Source organism: Rhinolophus sinicus, chromosome 11, assembly GCF_057876585.1.
Source record: "Rhinolophus sinicus isolate RSI-liver-muscle chromosome 11, RSI-T2T, whole genome shotgun sequence".
Lineage (NCBI taxonomy): Eukaryota > Metazoa > Chordata > Mammalia > Chiroptera > Rhinolophidae > Rhinolophus > Rhinolophus sinicus.
The window spans coordinates 4289864-4310447 of record NC_142511.1 but is presented as its reverse complement, the minus strand read 5'-3'; the positions used below and the strand labels follow the sequence as shown (position 1 = coordinate 4310447).

Sequence of the window (20584 nt, the reverse complement as noted above, 5' to 3'; positions counted from 1 at the left end):
CTTGGCAGGGCTCAGTGATGACCTTTGGCTGACTCTGCCTCACCTCCACTGCTGTTGGTGTTAGAGACCCCTCTGAGGTCTGGCTGTAATGATCATTAGGCCCCAGTCTGAGAGGCCTGCCTTGCAACTCTTGCTGTAGAACCATTTCACCCCCTCCCTCCAGTACAGTGACACCCCCTCTGCCAAGTTCCCTAACCATATTCTGGGTTCTTCCTGAAATCTGTCTGTGCACTGGGAGCAAGCATGGCTCAGGAAAAGGTCGCTTCAGAGCCTTTTTCTGCTGCATTCTCAGGTCAGTGGGACTGTGACCCAACTCGGTTTAAGGCAGCTACTAAGGTGGTCCCTCTCCCATCCCAACCTGGTTCTTGGAGTTCCCTTCAACTTACGTAATGGTAAACACAGACAGGGCTGTCTGACTGCTTCATGGCTTTCCTCTCTGTCCCCCTCTTGTCACACTCTCCGCAGCCAAAGGAGGAGTTGCCTTTTCTTTTACTGCTCATCCATGCCTTCTCTTGTCTCTGCTGCCGTGGAGCTGCCTAGATATCATAGAAGAAGGGCTATCTTTTCTATGCTGGAGGAGTCTCAGAGCACAGCCTTCCAGGCTAAGTTGTTCATATAGTAAAGGGAACAATGAAGGGACTTGGAGGAAACGTTCCTAATATCGCCTGCTTGGCTCTCCAGTGTATCGTTTTGTTCCAAACCTATGTAGTCTGTTAGAGGCTGTTTCCTATCTTTTTCGTTGAATTCCGTACACAACAAATTATCATCTTCCCCCAGGTGAATGGCTGGATGAATACATTTGGAGTGCTAGGATGAAGGTTGCATAATCTAAGAGAGAAAACAAGGAGTGCATATTTCCAAAGTATTATATTATTGCAGTTAATTTCCAAATTAGTTCAATAGTTTCCTCCATGAAGACAGCGGACCAAGGGGAGGTTCTTGAGAGAACTCAGCTTGGGATGGGTCGGTATTAACACAGAAGAGCAAGGAGAGCCAGCCATTGGTATGTCACGGAGGCATGTTGGGTGTCCAGGGCTTGTCCATGGCCACATGGCAGAAAGAAGGAAAGCTGTGGAAATGCATTTCACACATGTGTCTGGGACCAACATAGCCAAACGTTCCAATGGGAGAAAAGTTGCTGAAGGATGAATCAGTCTGCAATCCAGTAAAATGTTTTGGGGAGAAGATTGAAGTAACAAGCTAGAGCAATGATTTTGCATTATTTGAGGATTGGAAGTTCAAGAGTCAGTAGTTTGGGTAAAATTGTGCCAGAGGACATTGAGCCTCGTTCAGAAATGGGGCAAATGTATTTAGTTGATTGTCCATATGTGGTTCCCGTGACTATGGGACCAGACTCAAAACTCAGGAGATCTAATGATAAAGGGCCCAATAGAATGCCCCCAGGAGAATGAAAGAGAAACATACATAAAGATATCCAGAAACTGGATAGAAAGTTTATGTTTTATTCAAACATGGGTAATTGTTTATGGCCAGAAACTTACATTTAAAATGCCATCTTGCTACCTGCAAAGCCATGGAAAAGCCATAGGTGATTTATTCTTGACTTTGAAGCGTATTAATAGACTTTTTGAATTATAGTTTTTTTCCTAAGTGTGTCATCCCACGGCTGACGTCAGCATTTCTCGAGCATGCGCTGATGAGTAAAGAGACGGAAGAAGACATTAGTAAAACAAGCCAAGCATTGAAATGCTCCTTGGAGAAGGGAATAAATAATAACACTCTTCATTTATTGTAGGATTCACAAAACAACCCCAGGCACTTGGGGATCCAAAATAAAGACGATGCTGATTCCTATCCTCAAGGAGATTAAGGTCTAATGGGAGGGAAATAAAATACATAAAATCAACGTAAATACAAACAGATGTGCACGGCAGTTACCAGCGTGAGATGGTCATATGGAATCGGGAATTAGGCTGATCAGTTGGGGAATGATTAGATAAACCTGAGAAAGATGTCTAAAGGAAGTAGGGAAAATCATCTCCTCTGACTTGTTCTGAAGGCTGATATAAATAGGTTTTTAACTATCTGCTCCCTGAGATCTTCTGTTCTCCATCTCCAGGCCAGAGAAATCAGGAAGAGGGATGGCTGTCTGTGAGAAAGGCTTAACACATAATTTCCAAGAAAGGAAGGAATTAAAAGCAATGAGAAATCATATTCGTTATCCAAAGAGGGAACCAGAAATTTAAAAAAAAGTCAATATAGCAGAGACTAGAAAGAGTTTGGAAGGGCTCTGGAAGCCTACAGGCTGTTGCAGTCAGTTGCTTTGCCAAAAACCCACCCAGCAGTTCTTTAAAAAAAAAAAAAAAAAAAAAAAAAAAAAAAAAAAAAAAACCATAGGGACTGAAAACACTGACTAATAATTCTTGAATCCATCTCCACAATATTATCCATCTCTGCCAAGGTCATTTTTGGTCACTGCATGGCTGGAGGTCTGGGCATGCTGTTCCCAGTTTTATTTTTACAGTAGTTATGGAGCCCTTTATATTTTCAAGGGCCCTCCTGTCACTTATTACCCACCCGTCCAGACCACCCACCCACGGTCCCACACACAATATGTCCAGACACACCCACAAATACCCAGATTCTTTAAACCTTCTGGTGGTTCGGGCTACAGGAACAGTGTTTGCTCCAAATGACTGCTCTGCATACTTGGAGTTTCCCCAAATAAATCTGCTTTCCTCTCTGGGGACCTATCAGTGGGTCTTTCCACTCAGCAAACATTTACAGAGCACCTACTGTGTGTAGGGCACAGATGGATGTAGGACTTAAAGGAAACTCGCCAGGAGGCAGGAAGTGCACGAGTTCCGTTCTGCTCAAGAGGCATCTTTGTTTCCTTGTAACCAGCTGGTGTGGGGAGAGCAGGGAGGAGAAGGCCGTATCTGAATGGAGAGACCGTTTCTTTCTCTCACCCACGTTTCTTCTGCCCTCTTTCTTTTCCCTTCCCCTTCCTTCGTTGTTCTCTCTCTATCACTTCATCTTCTGTATCTCTCGTACGCCCCTCCTCTCCCTCCATCCCCTTTCTCTTTTTTCTACGAAGACAAAACCATCTCAGAGGTTCGTCAGACTTGGGAGTTATCACTGTGTTTTTCCTTTCTCCTTAATAAACTACTCATGTGGCCGCACAGACTCTAAAAACATGAAAAGAGGGGGAGATACTTGTCCTAAGTCAGGAACACTGACTTTGAGGAAACTGCATCCCTCCACATCCTGAGGTGGGGGCCTGCCTCTCAGCAAGGCCGGGCGGGGGGAGCTGTGCTGGGCTGACTGAGAGTGGACTAGCCGCCTGCCCACGCCGCCCAGACCCTGAGCCCTGAGCATAATTTATGAGGTGTCAGGATATTCCGACCACAAGGTCGGAATAGAATGGTTTTTACACTTCAGCTGCCATGAAAGAGAAACAATTTAATTCTGTTTCACTCTGGCACTGTCTGTTTTCACAATGAACAGGGGATTTGGGTCTCCTCGAGATTATTTGTCTAAGCACAGACCAAGACCGCTGCTGAGACCTGAGCTGTCTGATTCTGACTCTGGCTTCCTTCTCCTTCTTTCCCAACTCAGGAAGGAGGCACTCGCCTTTCCCATCCCGTCCAAGTAAGACTAGAATCCATTTCACCCCGGCAATTGTTGCGTGCTAGTGACTAAACCAGATTTCTCGAGTCACTCCACCCTCCTCTAGCGTTTAGTGGGAAAGAACGGTCTGCGTAAGTGAGGGGTGGGAGAGGGCCCGCTCCTGAATCCAGCAGGCCCCGCGGTCTCTGCCAAGTCGTGGTCTTGAGTCTGAAGCCGTGTTTCCCTTGGCCTGGAAGTGCAGCCTCCTGGCTCCTCCTGAAGCTACACAACCAAAGGCATTCCGCTGAGTAGCCTGAAGCTCTGCCTGCCAGTAAAACCCAATGTCTCCTCAGAGAAATCTTGGGCGAGGAGTGCATGGCTCCACCAGCAGAGCAGCCAGGAAGACACACGCAAGGCGTGTTGGCTTCTCAGGACTCCAGCAACCCTTTCCTCTAAGGCCGACTGAGAAGGTTACCTGAGAACCATGGTGGGATGGGTAATTACGTTATAGAACAGTCACCTCCGTGTGTGTGATGGAGAGGAGCTTTTGTGACCTGGAGGGGCTCCTGGGTTCTTGGGCCTAGAAGCAACAGGCCTTCTTGCACCAACTCATGTGATCTTCTGTGTTAAACTCATCTCCTGAGGTTTGGCCGCATGACAGGCACTCGAAATACAGGAACAGTAACGGAGAAAAAATAAGACTGTATTTCATCAATCTTTCAAAGCTTGAGGCTGGTTGAAAGGAGTGAGGTACATATCTATATACAGATAGGTAACGATCTTTTAGACACATTAAGTGAAAAAAGCAAGCATACAATGCAGCACGATTAATATGCTGCCATGTGTATAAAAAGAGGCAGTTACATATTAATATATACCTAGATAGACATTGTATAGGAAAACAAACGTTGTTTCAGGGTTTGTCTTTAGAACAGAGAACTAGAAAAGTGAGGGTTACCTCATATTACTAATCATTCTAGAACAATTTTTCATTTAAAAAATAAAGTGAGGGGCCGGCCCGGTGGCTCAGGCAGTTAGAGCTCCATGCTCCTAACTCCGAAGGCTGCCGGTTCGATTCCCACATGGGCCAGTGGGCTCTCAAACACAAGGTTGCTGGTTCAATTTCTCGGGTCCCGCAAGGGATGGTGGGCTGCGACCCTGCAACTAAGATTGAACACGGCACCTTGAGCTGAGCTGCCACTGAGCTCCCGGATGGCTCAGTTGGTTGGAGTGCGTCCTCTCAACCACAAGGTTGCCGGTTCGACTCCCACAAGGGATGGTGGGCTGTGCTCCCTGCAACTAGAAAACGGCAACTGGATCTTGAGCTGAGCTACTACCTCCACAACTAAGACTGAAAAGACAACAACTTGAAGCTGAACGGCACCCTCCACAACTAAGACTGAAAGGACAACTTGACTTGGGAAAAAAAAAAAAAAAAAGACCTGAAAAAAAGATAATTAAAAAAAATAAATAAAATAAATGAAATGATATCCCAGAGAATGGTCAAGCAAAAGGAGACATAAGAAGAAAAGCCAATGATTCAGTTTAGAATGCAGTATAATGCTGGGCCAAACAATTCTCAAAAAAAAACCACCACTCCTCTAATTTAAAGCAATGACTTCTTGGTGGGAACAGTAAAGGGGCTGTTTGGTAAATGAGCTCTTTGAGTTCCCTTGATAGTAGTATTTAAGTGCTTATGAAAGAATTCCTGACTTTCATGTGGGTGAGAAGATTACTCCCCTGAAAGGACTTCCGTCTAAGGGATGAAGCCTCCTGTTCCAAATAGCCTCAGTTTCAAGCAACGTGTTGAGTCAAACTGGCCTGTGATCCTGCCTGCCCTACGTCCCTGAAGTCCCTTTTCTGTACTACTTGTCCCAGTGATAATTATCTGCACATTTCCAGAGAATGTCATTGATCCAAGCCAGGCGGATATATGGGATCCTCAGTCAAACATGTCACAGTACTAGCTGTTTCTGGGTAATTTGGTAAATCATTTCATCTCTTGGGGCCTCAGTTTTCTCATCTGTAGATAGAAAGCTTTGAATGGGATGCATTCCCTTTAAATGCTTTAACTACATGCAGATGGAGCCTGGGACATATTGTCATGGATTTCCATGGTTCCACCTGACCTTCAGGCAGATGTGTATGTGAAAGTACTTTCTGACTTGCTTCTTTGTTAATTAAGGATAATCAAATAGCAGCCACGAAGGTGCTGTGCAGCACCAGACCGTGGAAACAAGGTTTTGAAGTACATTCTGTTCTGACGTATGACACACAGAGGGGAACCACTATGTTGTGAACTAAGCCTCAAGATCTAAGACCAGGGGTGGCTGGCCCACTGCCACACCAAACAGCAGATAGGCAGAAGTTGTCACAGGGAGGGCTACATCCCTGGTTGGATAAGAAATACCACCAAAATGAAGGCCCCTCTACCCATTCTCTATCCTACAGTAGGTGTCTGGGATGTCAGAAAGTCCTTTCTCCATGTCAGGACAAGCTACTCTTGTAGAGCTGTCATGCTTCACGTGAGCCAGCGAGGCCAGAGAGATGGGTAGACAAAAAGAATAAAAGGACTGCCAGGACAGCAGCCCCCATCCACCCACTCTCTTCTACTCTCAGGGGGGAAGTGGAAGAACTCACCTGGTTAGCAGTCAACCTGAAACATGTCCGATTATTTCTCCACAAACTTCTCCCCGTACAACATGTTTCCATTCAAAATATAACGGATCCTCATTTCTTTCTCCCAATATTCCATTTATTATTGCCATGTATGTCCTGTTCCCCTCGACCCTATACCACGGTCTTGATGGATTTTTTCCATTAGCTGTGCTTTTGAATGTAGAACCCTGCTACAACTCCGTACTCTAATGAGTGGTTAAAAACACAGATGCTTGAGAGGTAACAAAGGATAGTGGTAGAGAACCTAAACTCTGGAGTTAGAATACACGGTTCAAATTCTAGCTCTGACCTGGATAAGATGGTAGCAGTTAGATGGACCCTCCGTTGCCAGTAGCTTTGGACCAGCTGCTCAAAGAGGAGCAGGAACTGGTGGACCTGGCCTTCCTCTCTCACAAGGTTGTTCGTCATTTACAGAATATAACAATGAACAGCTCCTAAAAAGACATCCAGAAATGTTTGAACTAGACTGGTGAATGAATGCTCCAGCTGCTAGTCATGTAATGAAATTGTAAATTCAAGTGTATGAAAAGAGAAAAAGGTATGCCTGCCAGGTTTCAAATCTTGGGCTGTGGTTCTGAAATCAATCCAAGCTCCTTGGCCATTGAATAACTTAAAGGAAAATGGTTGAAGAAGCCATGATTATCAAGAGCACAGACATTGCCAAGGAAATATGCTTCCTCCCAAGAAGCTGCACTGCTCCATGCTAACTGAAGAAAGAAGCTGCTCTGCTCCATGCTAACTGAAGACGCGATCACGGTGGCCCGGGTAAAAGGAGAGATAGAGAACAGTGGAACCAGTGGATGGACCTCCACTGGATCAAGTCAGTTGTTTACTCAGTCTCAGTGTCATCACCCTAAATATGAAAAACCCCATTACACTGTCATTAGGAGCTATGGGATATGCACAGTATTTTTCATATAAATCATTGCTCTAAGACAAGTCAAATACATAGATTAGTCGTTCAGAAAACCCTTTGGTTTATTTCAGGCTGTTTGCATTGCCTTAACCCAATTGATGTTCATTTTGAATTATGTGATTGTGACTAAGACAGCTCCTCACTGAAGTCTTCAATGATTCCCAAAGAGTGCTTATGTTTAAGAGTGAAGTGCGTAAATATCCAAATTTTTCTGACTCTATTTTTTAAGGAAAGAGATTTTATTAGACTTCTTGATGTGATTATTTGAAAGAACCAATCGTTATGCATAAAACAGATGTGCATAAGTAATATATTGGAAAAATGTAAGAAACCAACAACAGCAACAAAATCATAAGTCTGCCTTTTACAATCTATGTAAGCTTGGGAAAGTTCTTAACCTGTATGTACCACAGTTTCCTCATCTGAAAAATGGGATAATAATAGACCTTCCTCACTTCTTTATGCAGTCACAGCAGTTAAATAACTTAACATAGGTAAAGTGCTAAGAACCGTGCCTAACTTGAAGTAAGCACTTTATTATTATTATTAATTATTATTATTATCTATCTGGGATATTAGATTATCCTGAATGTTCTTGACTTACTGCACTGGATTCACACAAAAAAAGTAAGGATGCTGCTTCTGAATCTTTTGGTCCTTTCCAGAGTCCATGACTATTTCACCCCTTTGTCATAACTGTAGTTAGCTGTTTCTTCATGCGTTGTGCCACATGTAAAGCTTCATCCATCTTTAGTGACACGTGTTTACTTACTTACATACCTATCCCTCACTTGGCCATATCCTCTCTCAAAAAAATAAAGCTTGTCTTGCTCTTTAATTTTGAATCACTCTCTTCCGCTTCCCAGCTCAAAGTTCTCCTTGTATTTAGATTAGAATACTGACAGAATATCTGAACGTTTGAAAGAAAAAGTCAAACTAACTATAATCTTTCACAGGATTCTGGCTTCCTTGCCATTTTTGTTTCCTTAAGTCAAAATATTCCATATGGGTCGGCTCTCAGTTGAGGGAGATTAAGGAAGACATTTTTCCTTGTGAAATGGATAAGGTGGTACATAGCAGGCACTGTTCATTACCTCCTCGACATCCATCTTCCCCTCATATTTATTAATTAAACCCTAAATATATTTAGGCAGCAAGCAGAGATTCCATACTTTTGAAGGAGTTTAGTCTCTTCTCTGGCCCTGTTTGCCATTCTGATTCCTTTGGCAGTGATCAGAGGTGCGCATACGACCAAGATCTGGATAATGAAACATAAGAGAAAGTCTGCAGGTGGGGAGGGAAGGGAGGATCAGAAGCTTCTAGAAAGTATTTTTGTTCTTTAAAAACAGAAAAACACAAAAATCTCAAAAGGAAAAAAAAAATTGTTCTCCCTCTATCCCTAAATGTAATGAAGTGACAATGTGATGCTGGGAGGTGTGGCAGCCATTTCAACATAATGAGGTATAAGTCTAAGAACCAAAAGCCAACGTACTGACAATATTAGAGTGAAAAGAGAAAAAGTAGGGGGACTTTGATGGTAGAATTGAGCCACTACCACTGCCCTGGAAGTCTATCTCCAGACTTCTTTTAGCAAAAGGTAAAGCAGCTATAATTTGTTCTTCTGTTACTTGATAATACACATATGCACTTCAGAAAGAATGTTGAGTACTATGTAATAACACATTCATTCACCCTTGAAAACCCCCTTTGAGATCAAATAAATAATTATTTATACTTAAAGACTTTTTTATATTTCAAAGAATTGTCATACTGCTATGAGTTCTTCTTTATAGATTTTTCTGTTTAAAACTATTTACTTATCATATAACACCGTAATTGTCTTACTTCAATTAACTTCAAATTTTCGCAACTACAAAATTACGTTTTATCCCCTCAAATGACAAATTTAAGCTTTAATGGTAGTTTTTTATTTGATTCTTTCTGATCCAGGTATTTATTACCCCTTCCCAGGGAGGCTTTTGCTAAAAGTATGGGTTTGGAATCAGAGAGACCCAGAGCCACGTTTTGCTAGCCATGTGAATGGGCAAATGACTTCTTTTCTCTGATACCTGATTTCCCCACTTAAAATAATGTCTGGGGCTATTGCCAAGATGACATAGTAACATGTGTCTGTAAATCTTGTCACAAAATTAAAACTCAAAAAAAAAGAAAAAGAAAAAGAAATTGTCGAGAAAAAAAGAAAAGGTCGAAGCAGGGATGGGGAAGAAGAAAGTAAAGGAGGAAGAAGAAGAGGAAAAGGAAAACATCCATCAAGAGAAGAAAAAGAAAAGGAGGGGGAGCAAAAGGAGAAAGGAAAGCAAAAGCGGAAGAAGACGCAAGAAGAAGATCATGGAGAAGGAGATAGAGAAGACAGGAAGGCAGGAAAAGAAGAGGAGGAACCGAAGATGAGAGGAAGAGAAAAGTGGTGGTGATGATGACGGCGATGATGGTGATTTTCAATCCAGAGAAGAACTGAGAAAGAGTAGTTAACGTAAATTTTAGACCCGGGTCATCCATATCTCAATACAATGTGATTTCCGCCTCCCCAGCTGCCCCCAAAGCTTTGGTATTGTACACGGTTGACTCTCATGCAGTTTAAATCTGGTTATTCCAAATATCACTACAAAGGAAATTACAAAGGATTATAACCTTGAGCAATAGTCCTCATATTTCAAAGAAGTGGTTGATTCATTAAGATTCCAGTGCAATCAAAGAACTTGGAGACGTCCCTGGAGTTTGTTTCCGTCAAATGTGAGGTCCAGCTAAATTAATCGAGTAAAAAATTAAATGAGTGATTCATTGGGTTTCTTCTGTAATGACCAGGTGCCCTTCTTCTTCAGTGATGACAGGATGAGAGGAAAGAGTCTTTTTTCCTGATACAAGAGGGACGACTTCGTGACAGTGTGGGCTGATAAAAGCCCCTCAGATACCATCCCATTGGTTAGAAGTCATTTCCTACCGAGAGCTTACGAAAAAAACTGCACTGATTTTACGCAGTTGCGGTGAAGTGTAGCACAGATGAAGATATGTAGAGGACTAGAAAGATCTCGCAGGGGGCCTTCTGCACCCCCGCTTTGGTATTGCAGCTAGTGTTTATCTGGCTTCCATGATGGGGAGTAGGGAGACGGGTCTTCCTGTCGTTTCTGTAGGTTTGCTTGTGAGCATCAGCTCTCTTCCTGTTTCCTGTCTCTCTCAGATGCCGACATGGGTTCTCCATCTGTAGCCCTCTCCTTCCTGAGCAAAGCGTGCATTCTTCTCCTTTGGTCCGTCCGTCCTTCCGCTCCACACCACTTCTGTTTCCAGCGTTCCTTGGTATGCCTGTGACCCTGAGATGTTCTGACTTTCCCAAGTGCCATATCCCCACTAGATTCCCCTCCATTTCAGACTGGATTACTGTTAGCAACCGTCTCTCTGACACACCCATGGAGATTATCGCATCTTCTTTCTCCCCTTTAGGAGGTTAGATCTTAGGTTCATATTCCCTCCGTCACTCTTACCCCCCATGCTCTGACCCAATGCCCTTACCTTCAGCATCTAAGCTTTCACTCTGGAATCTTGTTACCTTGCATCTCAATTCCAGTAGGCTGACTTCACCCAAGAAAGGCAAAGGAAGGAAACTCGTGTTGACCTGAATTAATAACGGAAAAATGGGAGAAGTCTAATCTTTCCAGGACAGAAGATGTGTGCATTGTTTGTTGTGAGCAGCCCTTGGGAGGGGGAGATTTCAAGGTCAGCATTTATGTGGCACATTTTTCAATTAGACAATACACTGTGTGGCATTTCCCTTCCTCCCCCAACCCTTTTTATTACCACATGACTTCATCTCCCCGTGTGACTGACAGAGCCCATTGGGCTCAACACTGATAAAAAACATCTGGGGGAGAAAAATTGCAATTTGGAAAACAATTAAGTACATCAATTTCAATTCATTTAGTTGGCTGGAGAAAGAAAAGTTCTTTCAGAGGGGTAACTTGATCTACAGTGGTCATGGATTAAAGGGCACGCAGACCCTTTTTCTCCAGGTCGTGGTGTGGGAATGCATCTTAGCCCAGACGTCTGAACGCAAACATGCAGTCCTTGTTGGAAATTTTAACAAAGAATACACCACTGAGAGTTTCCCTAATTTGCTCATTTCTTCTCCATTTTTAAGACATTCTTTTTCTACTCTTCCCGAATTCCCAAGAAGTGCTTCCTTGAAGGATGTGTATTTCTGTCTCTCAAATGCTCACCATATGCTCATTGGTTACGGGAACCTCGGTTGACTGTTAAAGACCCATGTGATGGACTGTGTGTGTGTGTGTGTTCACTGACTTCTCTTCTGCTTTTCCTCACTAGCTCTTTGAGCATCCATAGGTTCATTATTTTAAGGTACTCAAACCCATTATAAATCGTGGTATAACTGTTTCCTTTGCAAAACCTTAAAGAAAGAACATTAACACGGACAAGCTTGACCTGGTGCCTCCTCCCTCGCCAGAAACATATATCCAGGTGAAAATGATGGGCACTGCTGTCCTTTATTGAGCATCTCCGATAGAAGAGTCACTGTATTTCACCCCTTGGTTATAATACCTAATTTTCCTGGCACATCAATCCCATGGAGTAGGTATTACCATTCCCATTTCTATTTTCAGACACTAAGACTCTTACCCACAGAAAAGAGGAAGGACTCACACCCAGATTTCTCACTTTCTTAGGTCCATTCTCTAACTACCACATACAGAAAAATCACAACCTAGGAAGTAAACTCTGGCTCAGGGATAACTCTGAATTGAACATCTGTGGCTACATTGAATTAAGAGACGAGATATACAATCACCAGTTAGTGCCTGGCCCAAAGTAGCCCTTCAGTAAATGATGGCTGTAATTATTACATAAAACCGTTTCCCCTTATTCCTCTACCTTTTCCCTTGGGATTCCTAAGTACACTGCTGAGGTTTTATTACAGTCCCCACTTAAAATCATCACCTGGAGGGTCTAAGGACCCAAAAACAAGATCCAGAAGCAGACCTTTTATGTTATCTGACTGAGAAATATTAACGCTCAGGAAATCCCCTTCCAGGAAGGGGCCAACAGGTGGGAAAAGTCCTAGAGGAGAGTGCATTCATTTTCTGTTCAGGTCTGCCTTGGGAACCAGCTTAAAACATACCCCCTTCCACAGCATGTGTTTCATTTCGCCTACTGTAGACAAGGAATGCAATTATACTCATATCGTGAGGCCAGATGGAAGTGTGGGGTTAGGGCATACTCATTTTGTAATGAGCAGAGCTGCCTGACTCCATCAGTCACCAAGCGGACCTCGTTGGCACAAGGAGGGCTGGAGGCTAGGAAGCGTGAACAGAGTGGAGGGATGATAACATAAAGAGAAAAAGGGGGTGTGGGTTAGACGGCCTCTGAAAGGCAAAGAGAGAGAGGAGAGGAGCCGCTGGTGAGGTGGGGTTGAACCAAGAAGCCGAAGGGTTCCTGCCATTCAAGGGTCTGGGCTCCCGGGTAGAGAATCCAGGGGCGACCTTCCAGCTCAGGAAAGTCAGAAGGTTGCTGAGAAGACTTCACTTCACTGTAGAGGTAGAGGGATGGGAAAACTATGTCATTCCAGCATTAGAGTCCTGGGGGCCCTGGACAATCTTTGCAGTAGTTGAGAGATGAGGAGATGATTATGAACTAGAATTTTTAAGGAGCAACCTGGGTAGAACTGGGTGAGATGAGAAGAAATTGGGATGGCTTGTGTGTTAGAGGTGAACAACTGACCAAGAGCAAGGAAGCAAAGTGGGTATGGTGACAGCAAGAAAAAGACGGAACTGAAACTGTGTGTCACCCTCACCCCCACTGATGAGGAAGACTTGAGTTTGGTGTGCTGGTAACGAACAGGACAGCTACCTACCTTCTCCTGAGTCAAATGTGCTTTCTGAGACAGGAAAAAGTTTTCGTGATACATTCGTTTCACTTCTTTGTTTTTATGTTTTCTTTTGGTTGGTTTGCTTTTTAACCTCTGCAGGTCAGCTCAGGACAAGAGGGCAGTTCAGATCCAAAGATGCTGCAGAACTTATCAGAACCATTTGTCTTCTTTGACTTTAAAAGCCAGGCCGAAAATTGTTGTAAAATAAGATTTCCAGTCTTCCTGGCCTCCGTGTGTGCTAAGAATGCCCCACAACGGCCCTTCAGGTCGTCAGGAACCCCTGGGGCTTGCTACAAAAAAGAAAACGATTTTTCCATGCAAAGCCACTAAATCCTTCCTGCAGATCTGAAAGGACTTGGCTTCAGTTGCCGGGGGAAGATTTGGGGTGGAGTTTTTATTTCCATATTACAGAAGCTCATTCTGAGCTAGAATTTTCGTGTTATTCTTCAAAGCACAACAGAACCCCCTGTCAGGAGATACATGGCAACTGCATTTTTGGAACAGCTGTAAATTAGCTTGCCCTTCCTTTTCTCTCTTGAACTTGAGGTTCATTTCAGGGACCCAGCAGAAACCCTTTAGGAACCAGGAAGTGAAGTTTGGAGGGTCTGGGCTCTTACCTAGAAGGGTTATTTCCATGAAATCTACTCTTCCCCCGTTTACCCCCAAATTGAAACTTGCTCTGTAGCATCAACAAATCCTAATAGGCAGATTATGAACCAAAAGAAGCGTCTCCCTGGCTGAATTGCTTTGCCATTGTACAGCTGAGCAGGAGATTTGTACAATAAAATTCTCCATGTGAATTACAAGAGAGAAAAAAAGAGAGAGAGAGAGAGACAGGGAGACTTCTTTTCTTCGTCATCATCTTTTTATTTATAAAACACTTCTGAGCTTATTGGCAGACAAGCACATCTACTGTAACACTCAGGGTGGTCCACTTATAACCGTCCCCTTCAGCACAGAGTGGCTTTAAGTGTGGCCCATTGTTAAGTAGGCCGCCAGATGTATTGTGAGTCAGTCCTTCCTGCCATTGTAAAACTAGAGAAGGCTTTCAGGGGTGGGGAGTTTACAACCTTAGGGAGGTTGGTGGGGCTTCAGAAATGGGAGAATAAAGAGATCCACGAGGAAGCCCGAGAACTGGAAAATCAAATACAAAAAATAGGAAAGGTGTGCTCAGTCTTAGTGCCAGTATCTTTTTTTTTCACAGGGAAGGTTTTGTTTTTTTCTTTCATTTTGGGTTGTTTTTTGTTTGTTTGTTTGTTTGTTTGTTGACTGCCCCGATCATTGCATTTCATTTGCTCATTTAGTAAATATTAATTGAGCTTCTATTATGGGACAGCGTTCTCCTAAATGCTGGGGACATGATAATATATAAGCAAAGGCAATGCCATCCACAGCCTGTATTCTAGAGATAAACAGGTATGTTCATGGTACAGGGCTGGCATCGTGTCAGAGGCTGATAATGCTTTGGAGAAAAACAAAGAAAGTGAGGAGGAGAGGGGGACAATTGGGGAAGGCCTCTAATCTGGTGACCTTATAGCAGAGACCTGCAGGAAGTAAGTGGTAAGCCGTGTGCACACCAGGCAGAGCACACAGCATGGCAGAGGCCCAGAGGCAATGTGTGTGGTCATTCCAAGAACAGCCAAGAGAACGCAAAGAGACCAGCTCTACGCAAGCCTCCCTAAGTTAAAGATTCAGGGTGGACATGAACTGGGATAGAACTGGAGTTCCTATTAGTTAACTGAGAGTAGACATTGAGCTAGAAGACAGCAATGAACCTACCTCCTATGTCCCCCAACAAGTGATCGCAGTGGGTGGTGTGCGGTTAGTCAGGACTCCCCAGGGAGAGCGAAGACAGGGAGAGCTTTGTCCACAAAGCTAAGGGAGGCAACCACTTTTCCACTGCAGACCAGGCAGGTATTGTGAGGCTCCACCCAGGCACTGGTCACTGAGAGCCTGCACCGGTATTCCGTTGAGTTTAGAACGAAACTCAGTCCTATCAATAGGGCTATCACAGTTACACTTCCTGTATTCCGGAAAGTTTGTGTTGAGGATGGAAAAGGGAAAAGGTATTTTATTCAGTGTCCTGTCTTCTCCCTCTTCTGATCATCGTGGGCTGAACCTGTAAGGGAAGGAGTGGCTTGAGCATCTACACCCAGCCCCCCGCCAGGGCCTGCGTTAAGAATGCTCATTGTTCCTTAGCCAAGGGTCTAATATTGTGCTTTACACTATTTGAGCCTCTGGATCCTTAACCCACTTCTTCTAGAGCCACGCCTTCTGACCCCACGATCCGCCCACATCCCAAGGTTTGGGTTTTTCATTATTCTCTGTCTGGACCCGCCCTCAGATGAGCAACCCCTGAACTATATATAATCCCTGTGATGAGGAAAGCAGGGCCTGGCTCCTACCAAGTTTAGCTGATGACCGGCTGCCTCTCTGGGACCAGTTGTCCCTGAGTTCTCCGCCCTCCCGGGAGCAGTGCAGTGACTCGCAGAAGCCATTCCCGTGCTCACTACCAAGAGTCACCCATCACTCCGAAAGGCGGGCAAAGGAGTCCTTCCAAGGCACAGAAAGAGACAAGGGCTAATATTCCCGAGGTAGCCTAGCATCTCACATTAATAAACGGCAGCTTGGCCCAGAGCAACGCCCAGACAGGCCTAATGAATGGACTCAGAATTGTTCGATGAGCCTGGTTCTCATAATTTAAATTTCCGCTTTAACAATACATACTGTCAGAGAACATGTGGTAGACACAGAGGGCCTGTGTGTCACGTTCCCTTTTCCTTCTTGACAAATATTCCTCGAGCGGCTGAGAAGCAGACATTCTTCCACGGCGTCCTTTTGTTCTTGCAACAAGCCAAGTCCTTTCTGTCCACATGTTTACTCCAGTGGTGTAGGAAAACTGCAGCCTGCTTATTCCTGCTCAGGTTCCAAGGGCAGGTGTTGCCTTCCCTCCCACGACACTCCTGTTAAGAGTTCCTATCAAGAAACCACTTAACTGCTTCTCTCGTGCGTAGCAGGACATGTGACATGATTTCGAATTCTCTTATTATTTCCTGATCTCAGATACTGAAGGCAGTTCCGGCTTATCTTCCCAGCTCTCTTCCTCCTTTAAGCGTGTCCCTTGACTTTAGCCCACAGCTGGGACACAGAGGGTGGAATATACACAGACATAGTGTACAGTTGATTGGACAAGAAGCAAGACTGACGTATGCCAGCCCCGTGGGTGACTCTTCCCAGTGAAATGAGAATTGAGAGCAAGATTGAGGATTCCCGAGAGCCAGTCTCTCTGTCAGCTGCACTTGAGTTTTCATAAGGTACCTTTGCCTCCATATGCTGGACTTCCGCTTTTCATCCTGTTAGACCAGCGATCCCGTGTATTTCCCGAGTCCTCTATATCCATGTGCTTTTGGGCGCTGGCCCTGCATTTTGTACACAGGAAGGCACGTTCTTCTACATGGGGTCCACATGGGACTGGGCTACCTTCCCTGCATTCGGCTTTCTAGTTGGCCTGTATCTTACGCGGACCCTGCCATTGCTAAGGAGTGCTAATTATTCCATTCCTTAATCCCAGGAGAGAAGAACAAGTCTCCATTCCATTTCTAGGTGAGCTCAGTAGGGGAAGGAGGGATTGCCGTCCCTTTTCCATCTCTGACTCCCTCCTTCCCACAGAAAGAGCAGCGACATCTGTCGTTGAGGTTGGGAGAAGTGATTGGACTCACAGAGCAGGCGTTATCTTCTTTCTCGTTTCACTGCAGAAAGTGTAGAGACCTGATAATCCTTTCCTGTCAGTCCTCCACCCTCCCTGGGTCAAGGGAGTCTGCCGATCTCCTTGTTTCTGTTTTGGCAGATATCAGCCCTTCGGACCGGACTCTATCCTGGTTGGGGTGGGGGTGGGGTGCTGGGCGGTGTGGACAACCAAGTCCCAAAGTCTAGACTTGGGTGGGGGAGACAGGACATGTGAGGACGTCTTATTCAGGTTGCAGATCCAAGATACATCCTCTAGCCTTGCTTCACACGCACTCGACTAGTATTTGACCCTTGATTCCTGAGTCTATTTCTAAATTGGCTAAACCATTTAGAGGAAAGAATATGATTGGTCCCGAAGAATCTTCACCAGTCTTGAAGATACTTTGAGGAATGTTGAGCTCCCTCAAAGAAATAAATGTCTTACTACAAAGTAAGGTGTACTCATGCAGACTCTGCTGGGTGTTAAAAGATGTGGGATCTACAAGTTGTTCTTTATTTTTTAAACTGGTGGAAGGTAACATATTCTACCCAGTGACTGCAGTTGAAAATCTTCCAGTCTTCTTTGATTCCTTTCTTTCCGTCACTAACGATGTTCAAACAATCACCAGCAACTTTGATTTCAACTTCCCGGTGTTTCCTCTGTTTCCTCTGGGCACTGCCCAAGTTCAGACCCTTTTATCTGAAGTTTTAATTATAGCCGTAGCTTCCAGTTCTCTTTTTTGTCTCTTCCTACTTTCTACCATAGCGAGATTTACCTGTGTGAAGTAAACCTGATGAGGTCGGTGCCCTGACTAAAAACCTTAGGTAGTCCCTTGCGCTTATAGAGAAATCTGAATCTGTAACACTTACCACAGTCTACCCCAACCTACAGATACCAACAACTTCATCTACTTCCATCATTCTATATCATGTCCCAGCATCTCTCCATCTATGGCCTCCATGCCCCCACCTGATACCCCAGCCAGATTCATAGACTCACCATTTCTTGTATTCTGTGTCTCAGTACACGCTATTAAATGCCCAGCCGTGTCATTATGCCTGAAATAGTCTTCCCCCAACCTCTCTGCCTCACGAGCAAGCATTTATCCTTGGAGTCTCAGCTGAAAGTTGAAATTATATGTGAGGTAGACACAGTCCAGGCTCCTTACTGCTATTTCCAAACCATTCTCATTCTCTGTCTCCACCCTAGTCACTGTGGGGCTTGAATCTCATGTTGTCAAATCATATTACCCATTATCCCTCATTGCTGATGCCACTAACCCACCCACTGATTTTAGTTCCTGGTTCACTTTTAACCTCTCTAATACTGCCAGTGTCTTAATTCTCGGAAGATTGCAATATACACAGTAGATGATTTAATCTTCAGCTCTGGCCTCTCAGTTTCTTGAACTCCTCTCTTCCAGTGACCTGACCCTACCTCACTACCTCAGCCATTTATATATTCATACCCCTAGACCTTGTCATTACCAATAATCTCTTCATCATCTCAATTTAATTCATTCCATTCTCTCACCACAACCTCCATCTGTCCCTTCATTCATCCCCTCTAGTGCCCGGACTCTAACTTCACAGGACCTCCAATCCATTGATCTCCCTATCTTTTCATTGTCTCTAACCTTCTTAATATGCTCTCTTTCTTCCTTACTCCATCTTAAATTCTATGATTAATGAATATACTCACTTCTTCATATATACCCTCAATTCTCTGTTGTACTCAGCGAAACCACAACCCTGGTTAAATCCATCTTTTCACCTAATTTGTGCCATCATTCATGCAAAAGAATGAACTGAAGACAAATGATCTTGATTATGAACCTCAAGTGAACCCATATGTTGCTTGATGATCATATTAGACTTTCCCAGTCCATTCACTCTACCATATAGATGATGGCTATTTTGGTTTTTTCTCCTCTTTTCTTCAAACCCACAATATACCACCTCAAGCTTCATTCTCAGATGATGATTTCTTTTAGGACTTCACTGGGGAAATTTAAACAAACAAGAAAGGACCTCCGTAGACTCCCATCACCATCACCACTTACCCACTGGAGTCTATATACAAAAATCCTGACTTCCCACCTGCTACCAGAAAGGGTTTCAACATGCTCCTATCTGAAGTCAATCCCGACTTGCAAACTAGATCCCATCTTTTCTTACTCAATGACATCACTCTGCTGATTCTCCCATTTCCCTCCCTGAATCATGACTCTCTCCATCTCTGTCAAATCCTTCCCACCACTATACAAACACAGCATCAAATTATTTCTCCCATCTTATAACCAAAAACTCTTCTCTTAACCCTACTCCTTGCCTGACACTGCCTTCTTTGTTTGCGAATGTGTTTCCCTTTCTTTCAAAATTCCTTGAAAGAGTTGTCTATATTCATTCTTTACATTTCTTCTCCTCCCATACTCACTCATAACTACTCCAATCCAGCTTTTGTTCCTAGCTCTTTTACCAAAACTGTGTTGGTCACTCTCAGCTTTTCTCTTACTTGACTTATTAGAAAGCTCTGCTATAGTCAATCCTTCTGTCCTTCTTAATATACTCTCTTCACTCAGCTTCCAGAACACCCCACTTTTGGTTTGCTTTATTGGTCACTTTTGCTTTTTTTTTATTTTTCTTTTTCCTTTTCTTTCCAAACTCTTTATGTTCAAGTGCTCCAGAGCTCATTGTTTGTCCTCTTCAGTTTTCATTCATTCTTCGGCCATCTCATCCAGAATGACAACTCTATGCTCATTTCCCAGATATCTCTCCTGAAATGCAGACTTGCATATTCAGTTGGCTCAAGGGCTTCACTTGTGTCTTCTGAAAACTCACTGATGTTGAGTTTAATTTGTCCTAAGTCCTGACTTCTCACCAAGAAAACTGTTTCACCACCAACTTTCTTCATCTCAGATGCTAGAAACCGTGTTCTTCTGACCCTAAGCTTTAGACTCAGACAAGCATTCAGCAAATCCAGTCAGCTTTCATTTCGAATCGGTCCGGAATCCACACACCTCTCGCTATCTTCAGTGCTGCCACTCTGGTGAGAAACCCTGTCACTTCTCTCTCCTGAGTCACTACAATGTTCTAACCTAGGGATCTGCAACGTTTTTCGTAAAGGGTCATGAAGGAAACATGTTCTGCTTTGCAGGTCACACAGTCATTGGGGCAGGGACTCACCTGTGCTGTTATAGTGCTAATGGGCGTAGCCATGTTCCAGTAAAGTGTATTTACTAAAGAGCAGCCAGATGGATTTGGACCACGAGCCATAGTTTCCCAGTTCCTGTTCTAATTGGTCTCCTTGCTTCCATTAAGCCCCACCGTTCTCTTTCCTCAACAGAGCCACCAGAGGAATCCTTTGAAACAAGTGAGATGATGTCATCTCTCTGCCCCAAACTCTACAGTGGCTCCCTTCTCCATCAGAATAAAAGTCCTTTCCATACGTTACAAGCCCCTGCATGATCTGGCCCCACTCATGTCCGTAAACCTCACATCTTACTATGCCCTCCCTCATTCTCTCTGCAGAAGCTGCACTGACCCCTCTGCTGTTTCTCTAGCAGGCCCGGCACACTCAAGACTCAGGGCACTTGCACTGTTCTGCCCTCTTCCCCCAGATATCCATATGACCAACGCCCTCACCCTCTTCACCTCTTTGCTCAAATGTCACCTCTTCACCGAAGCCAGCACTAACCACTCTTTGAAATTACAGTCTCCCGCCATGATTCCAAACCCCCTGACTACTCTACTTTTCCAAAAACTTACCACTGTCTAGCATAAAAAATAATTTACTGATC

General features: G+C 44.1%; 1 long non-coding RNA gene across 1 annotated transcript in view; it reads left to right on the top strand.

The window, feature by feature from the left end:
* Window positions 1–20584, top strand: part of LOC148756608 (uncharacterized) — a 157491-nt gene that overhangs the window by 131609 nt on the left and 5298 nt on the right. The window lies entirely within an intron of this gene.